This window comes from Xenopus laevis, chromosome 2L (genome assembly GCF_017654675.1).
Source record: "Xenopus laevis strain J_2021 chromosome 2L, Xenopus_laevis_v10.1, whole genome shotgun sequence".
In the NCBI taxonomy this organism is placed as follows: domain Eukaryota; kingdom Metazoa; phylum Chordata; class Amphibia; order Anura; family Pipidae; genus Xenopus; species Xenopus laevis.
In genome coordinates this window covers 143930028-143938612 of record NC_054373.1, presented here as the reverse complement: position 1 = coordinate 143938612, position 8585 = coordinate 143930028, and positions in this window count along the sequence as shown.

The window sequence follows — 8585 nt, the reverse complement described above, 5'->3', positions numbered from 1 at the left end:
AGACGCCAGCGTTTTTGGGACTTTTTTCAACTTTTTTGAAACAATCCCTATCTTCTCTATTGCAATTCGCCTGGTCTGAGGTGGCGAAGGCAAGTCTGGTGCAAGAGGTAACATTCAGTAAAATGTGCAAGTCAGTGAATTAGCGTAGTTACGTCATCCCTTCGCCATTGTGCAACTTCGCCTGGTTTAAGGGTGCGAAGTAGCGCTAGAGTAGGTCCACTTCGCTAGCGAATTTACGCCAACGCCCGTTAGTAAATCGGCGATGTAACGAAATGACTCAGTGAGGCAACTTTGGGCGACTATTGAAAACGCATCGCCGCATGTGCATTAGCACAGGCGACTTTGTGTTGTAGCCTATGGGGAAAAACGCTGAGGCAGTTCGGGGAGATAGTCGCACAAAAGACGTGGCAATTAGTCGCCAGGCGACAAAATCTCCCCGAATCTCCTCATGTGGCCTTACCCTTAAATGTACTCCTTTATTGCTTCTTATTTGTTTGAAAGACAAACGATACACCCCATAGAACAGAACCTACCATTACTTTACATTACATGGACAGATACTGGCTGTCAGATAAGCCTCTCTAGAGTGAACTGGCAGACTCCTTGTGAGGCCAAATCAGTCAACATTTCAATCAATATGTGGCTGGGGATTGTTCAGATAGGATGAAAAAAAATCATGTGTGGGTTGGCTGTAAAACATTCCGAATTTTGTGTCTTTTTAGAAGCCAGCTTGCATTTGAATTTCAGTGGAGAGTCGTTATACACACAGATACAGGAGACTAAGTTTTAGGAATGCTACCTTTCTGTATATTAGATGGCATAATTAAAAGCGGTTTCGATCTTGGACATTAGCCTGAATAGGACTGCTGACAGTATCCAGTTATATAGATTGCATTAGGCATTTTGCATTCACCCATTCCAATATGTGAAGTGTATAGATGGAGAGTGGATGCCTATTATCTCCTTTCACAAAAGCAATGACCATCATTTTTTTTAAAGTAGATAACCCATAATGCTTTGTAACTTGGAGTTAAAGGTGAACTGTGGCTTTAAAACATGGCAATAAATGTTGATCGAGGACATTGGCCTGAAACATGTTTTTACTTAAAAGGTTTATATCTGTTTATTGACATCATAAAGCTTTCTTCCTCTTTTCACTTTAGACTGTCAGTGCTTGGTACAAAATATTGTTGTTCTATTGTTAATAGAATTTTTGCATCCATTTTAGTGCTCTACATTGACAAGAGAGCTCTCAGATCTTCCTGTTTCATCCAGATTTACCTTTTCATTCTGTGTTTTCAAAACGGGTGTAAAGCAACTTGTAACATTTTCAAATGTTGTCAATCTCAATCCCGCTGCCCTACAGAGTTGCCCACTCATTATGTGAATAATTAGGCAGCACAGTAAAATGAACCTGTTTGTAGCATGCGAAGAGAAGATAAGAAAGACACCAGGACAAAAAAGGTGGGGTTATCACTGACATGTCAGAGCTTCTCTAAACAAGAACATCGGATATGTAACAAGATTATATATACAGGAGTTTCTAGATATCTTTATCTAAACCAGACTGTCCAGTTTTACCAGTTTTATGATTAGCATCTGCTCAAATAACAGACCAGACAGCTTTTACAGTGTGCAATCTCACTCTTTCTCTCTCTCCTTGGGGGCTAATACTACTGATAATGCTGATCACTGATTGACAGTAGGGGGTGAGACGATCCAATGCAAATATCAATCATTACCAATTTTATGTGACTTCGGTAAAATGCACCACAACAATTAATCAAAGGGAATGTTTTTTTTGCCTAATAAATAAAAAAACCTAATTCTAAGCAACTTTGCAATATTGATTCATTCCAATTCCTAGTGTTTTTAAATTATTTGTGTATGTTTTGCTATTAAAAGCAGTGTTTGTCCATTTCTAGTCTCTGACCTGATGGATCAGATTGTTACAATGTAAGACAAGGCAGCTGATAACAGACCTGTCATTGTTGGGGAACTCAGACTTGTTTAAAAAGTAACAACCAGGAGTTAAGCAAATGCTGCTTCCAATAGCAATTGTTTTTACAAAAAACTTTAAAAGCACTGAAAAGTATTAATAAATGTATATTGGAAAGTTGCTCAGAATTATGTTTTCTTTTATTAGGTACATTTTTATTTTGGGGTTGACTTGCCCTTTAAGTTGGCAATACACAGGCTAATAAAAGCTGCCTACTCAGTCCTGGGCAGGTTTAAAAATCCCATCGGATGAGAGCCGCATTGTCATGTTGATGCAGTCCTTGCCCTATGGATGACTGTTAGCAAACTGTATGATTTTTTTACTGTACCATTTCTTATAAGGGACTCTCACTGTCTGTCAATCAGCTTGATGTGTCCCAGAATGTGGGTGGCCAAATCACAATAGATCCTGTCATTTGGAGACCTTGCATTTGACCAGTTTTACCCTATCCTTTAGATCAGGGGTCTCCAACCTTTTTTACCCATGAGCCACTTTCAAAAATAAAAAGAGTTGGGGAGCAACACAAGCATGCAAAAAGTTCTTGGGGTGCCAAATAAGGGCTGTGATTGGTAGCCCCTATGTGGATGGCAGCCTAAATGAGGCTCTATTTGGCATTGCATCTGGCTTTTATGCAACCAAAACTTGCCTTCAAGTCAAGTCAAGGAATTCAAAAATAAGCATCTGCTTTGAGGCCGCTGAGAGCAACATCCAAGGGGTTGGTGAGTAACATGTTGCTCATGAGCTACTGGTTGGGGATCACTGCTTTAGATACTACATTTTAGAATATATAAACATCCAGAAAATAAGCATACCCAATGCACTTTTCATGAAGAAAGAAAAGAATGCACATTTATACTCACTTAAGATCCACAAACTATCGAAAGGGAGGTGCGACATTGTGCCTCTAAATTCTGTGACATGTGGGACAATTTTAGGTCCTCAAGATCTGAACAATTGGATTTTGTATGATTTTTTTTCATATTCAAGTTTATTACAATTTGAATTAGCAAGACAAAGTCATGTGTTTCAGTGACAAGCAAGGATGAACATACAATAAGATAGGTATGTTATTAGAAATGCAGTAACGTCCATTGTACATTGTATGATTTTTTATGGTCAAAGTTTACTTATCATCTGACAATCTAGCCAGCTCACCTGAACCCAAGTATCCGGTTTGGACTCCAAGGCTCTACCCTAATAAAGGCAGTCATGATACCAAAGGATCTGCAGAAAGAATTAGCAGTGGAATGTAGGCATGACTCAGCTGAGCAGATGATCACTGAAAAGACATGTGAGAAGTATGTAATCATTTGTATTACGTAAAAGGAACCTGTAAAAGGGCACGTGGGGGGGGGGTAGTTAGATAGAAGTAAAGAAGGAAATATGTTAATGTCACTGGGTTATCAGTTTTGGCAGGATATAAAATTGTAGTAAAGGATATGTGCAGCAACCTTACAGTGGTTTCATGAGTAAAAATTTAATTTGCTAAAAGAACCTGCACAACTTCACTTCTGTTTGACATCACCAGGTTAAAATCAGGCTATTTTTGGAATAGCTAACTTAGAAATGCATTAGTTTCAATAGATACTTTAAAAGAGTAATCAAACTGGGCTAAGCCAACCTTACTTGATATGGCAAATGGACGTTATTACTAGAAATACATTGTGTTTTGAGCCACCTTGTTCAACAATTTAATCTTACAATGTAAGAGTAGAAACTGGCCTTTTTATCATGCCATAAGCACAATTAAATATTTATTTCCAATTGGTCAGTTTAAACCATGACACCCCTTGAAACTTCAATACAATGATATAAGTGATGTGGATGAAGTTCATCCTTCATTCAAATTTTTCTCCAGACACATACACAGGGTTCATACTTTGGGGAGTGGAATTGTTAGCACATCTTGACTGCAGTGGGTACATGCAAGGAATTAATCAGAAAAAAACATTCAATTTATTTTTTTTATCTTCCATTATTTCTCATACTGTGGCTCACACATTACTATGTTCTACAATTAGGGTGGTGGCAGACGGGGAGATTAGTCACCCAGCGACAAATCTTCTGTACTGCAGGTGACTAATCTCCCCTAAATGCTTTGTATTCTTGCAGACAGGAAGGCATTTCGGGGAGATTAGAAGTCTATAGTAGAGAAGATTTGTCACTACTATTAGGGTGGTGGCAGATGGGGAGGTTAGTCAACCAGCGACAAATCTTCTCTACTGCAGGTGACTAATCTTCCCGAAATGCTTTGTATTCTTGCCAGTGGGAAGGCATTTTGGGGAGGTTAGTCGTCCGCAGTAGAGAAGATTTGTCGCTACTATTAGGGTGGTGGCAGACGGGGAGATTAGTCAACCAGCGACAAATCTTCTCTACTGCAGGCGATTAATCTGCCTGAAATGCCTTCCCGCTGGCAAGAATACAGGATTTTTTGGGTGACTTCACTTCGAGTGACTTCGGAAATCTGAATCTATTTCTACCCCAATGGAAGGCGTTTTGGGGAGATTAGTCGCCTGCCGTAGAGAAGATTTGTCGCTGGGTGACTAATCTCCCTGTTGCCACCACCCTTACTGTATATGTATTCAGTTCATACAGTGCTACAATAAACAATAAACTAGGAATGGTTTTGTTGACTCATCTCATCTTCTGAATGAGTCAAAGTTCCTCCTTCTTTTACAAAACAGATTGTTCTATAACTGTATGTCAACTATTTTTATGTTTAGTTTATAATGTAAAAATGGAAGCACTCATTTTAGCAAACTATTTTTCCAGATGTATTTATTATTAATCAGATACATTTCCCTTAGCATCAATATCCTTAGCAGCATTATGCATATGTAAATGTGGAGCTACATTCAAATAGAATAGGGCACAATACCCACCTTACCCCCTGGGAAATGTCTTTGGTAATAATGGGAGACACTGGAAGTAATAGGTTACAAGGTATATCCTTCCGGGGTTTCCACCAAGAAATTAAAGTATGAGGAGCTCACGATTAAAAAGTGTAAATTTTAAGAATTAAAACGAGATGGGACAGATCTCTAATAACATGATTTAACCTGGACTGTGGATACAAGGGGCCTCTTTGGCTGCATAGTATAGTATCAGCTTGGTAACTGTCCAACTCAGCTCTTTTTTAGGTAGTAAAGGCAAACTCACTCTGTAATAATACTCTAATTAATATTTTAGTCAGTGCCACCATACCCACGCTACCATCTACTGGACTCATTCAACCAGTCCTTAATCCCTATAATCCAACCAGTCCCTATAATCCATCTAACCAATCAGGGTTGATGTTTTAGGGCTCTCCTCCTGGCTGACCTCAGCAGTTTCCTTGCAGCCTAGCAGGTGGCATCTCTTCCTTCTTGAACCTGATCAAAGAATTTAAAGGCCCACTAAGACCTGCTCAACCCCACTGTAGGTACTAGTCCCAAAACAATATGCAGTATCAGAACAGGGGGTCATTGGCCTCTACTAATCCTTAAAGTATTTCTCACACGACTAACATTTGTCTTCCATTAGACAAAACTTATTTTTCTTAACTATTTAATAAGAGCTCCTCCTGCAAGTTATGAGTACACAACCTTTCTCACACCCAGGGAAAGCTGCTTCTGTTTGTCAAAATAGGCGCTTGCTGGGGCATTGCACACAAGGAAGTGTCAGCTGATTTGTCTGTTATAACTCCTGTACAGTGGTCAGATGGAAATATATAGCTACTTAGATAGCTCTATCAAGGATTATCAACTGTGGGTACAAGCTGCACTAGCACTGCTGCTTCATATATATATGTGCATAAGAACCAAAGTTTTGGCCCAACTTGTGGACCTTCTGTACTATACTGTGCTATATATGGAACATAGTGGAGCACTAACTAAATAAAAACACAGCATGACTGGATACAGGTAAAATATATACAAGCTATGTACAAAGCCACTGGGAGAAACATGTTGCTCACGTGCCACTGTTTGGGGATTACTGCTATACAGTTTTAAAAGAAGATCCGAACATTTGCTGCAAGCTCTCAGGACAATAACTACAATAGCAATAGGTGATTTCCAACCTATTTTTAGGGAAATGGACAGTGGCCAAATGCTAAGAATCATAGAGAATACATACATACAGTATACAGTATATATATATGTGTGTGTGTGTGTGTACACACACTGGGGTCATTTGAAGGGGTTGAACTTGATGGACACTTGTTTGTTTAAAGTCAAATATATTTTAACAAAATAAAGGTGAGCCCAATATCGACCTTGCTAAACTGCCAGATAACTGGTACATAGCTGGCATTCTATAAATAAATGAAGATGATTATTGCGGCGTCCCATCAAGCAAAGCTGCATCATGTGAAATCAAGCAAGGGAACAAGTTGGTGGTATTATTGCTGACATTATTTTACCATAAAGTTTGTCATGTTGGAGTTTATCTGTCTGCCTTCTGTTTAGAATACTTCTTCACGCTGCATTTTCTTTTAGGAAACAATCAAGGGTCTATTGTCTAAAGCTACTGGAATTATGGAAAATAAAATGACCATTCATAACAAGCATTATTTAATTCAATTGCCTCCAAAGAAGTCCTGAAAATGATCTGAAGATAATTTAATACAAACATACAGTTGATGATATAGAAGAGCACAGAAGAGAACTAGTAAAAGATAAATAACCAGACAAGGGTGTATTATATCATTAGGCATCAGAGGACAGCAATCCTGGAAATTCTTCAAACCATATTAAGTAAATAAAAGTTTCCTTTATAACAGTACTGAGTAATTCTTCACACATTATTCATTTAGCAATGATACAAGAGGGCAGCGGGAGCACTCCAGGCTAAAAAAAAATGTTTAAATACAATGGAAGTGCAACTTAATGCCCATTTTTAGGCATGGGACCACTTTAGTTGAAGGGGCGGGTAGGGGGTGCTACAAACCACTTTGAAGCAGCGCCTGCTTCTGGCTACAAGACAAAAATACAAGGGGGGCATCGGGCAATTACTCTCTCTTAAAAGCCGCATTAGTCAGTGGCAGGGGAGGATCTAGCCCTCTGATTAAAACCAAAGCCAAGGTCAGGAGACACTGCTCCTAAGGATTATTACTTTATACTATTGACCAGAGTTAAACAGTTAGGGACCACTGTATGGGGTTTACCTTGACGTGGTATGGTATCTTACCAATTTTATGATCATAACTTTGTAACTAAAAACCTTTGTTTTTATTCACACATGCACTAGCATATATATTGAATTACTTGTGAGACAGGGGACCAGGGAATGTGCATTGATTAATAAGATGTCAGTTGCACTTCCATTGTATTTAAACGTATTTTTTTAGCCTGGAGTGCTCCCACTGCCCTCCTTGTACAATGAGTCTAACAACAGTCCTACTAAAGTACTGAGTAATAGCTCATCACTTTATTTAAAAATATTCATATGTGTTGGATAATAGCAGTGGCATAATTAGATGTTACTGGGCCCCACAGCAAAATAAATTGAGGGGCTCCCAAACTCTCCAGAGGTTGTCCTGTTTTACCAGGGCAATTACTGTTCATTATGCTTTTTTATATAGTTCTGTTTACACAGTGCTTTACAGAGATTGTTCAGCATTCACATAAGTCCCTGCCCCAGTGACACTTACAATCTAAGGTTCCTGTATCATTTACATTGTACACACAATGGTCACCGTGAGCCAATAAACTGTCACCGTGAGCCAATAAACCAGCCTTTAGAAAAACAGGGAAAACAAGAGAGTACTGTAGATCAAAAGCATATAAATCAAAAGCAGAGCTTCGCTTCAGGGTAGGCGGCTGCCATGTATGGCAATCTCATCCTAGTTTCCACCATGTATGTTTCTGGTCAGCAGTTGGAGCCAGGCCCGGATTTGTGGGTGACAGGATTTTAGGGGGGGCGGCATGCTGCCCAACCACACCCACATTGGTTCAAAAACACTGGGGATGCACTGGAGATACAATAATTTTTTACATTTCCCATGCACCAATCCCCATTTCTCCAGTCCAGATGATGAAAATTTGCACTAGTAAAGGCGAGGAGACAGGGGCGACGAACAGCAGCGGGCCTAGGGGCGCCCACTATGTAAATCCGGCCATGGTTGGAGCCAAAACTAGAACGGCTGTGGCCAAACAGATTCTGCACTGGGGATTAGGGTTGTACAGGAGAGTGAGTTTAGATGGGTTCATAGGAGGTAGGGGTAACTGTAACCAGGTCTGAATAGTTACAATGGCAGCTGGGAGGGTTTAGTTCTCCTATTCAAACAAATAGCATATTTAATGATGGGGCAACTGTGCCATTATAGATTGCACGATGGAGTCATAATATGTTTGTTATTGATCTACACCCCTAGCTAATGGGAATCATGTCTATTTCGGTAAGAACAGAACATTGCTTCAGTGCCTGCCTAACACTGAAATTCACTAGTTAAGAAGAGAGAGGTGCATCATCCATAGTGTAAAACCTTTAATGTGCTAAAAAGTAAAAAGGTAATGCCATTACAGTTGTGCTAAAAAATGATTGCTTTACAGTTAAACGCTGGGCAGAAAGATGTCCTGCTTGCGGTAATCGGCAATACCCACAA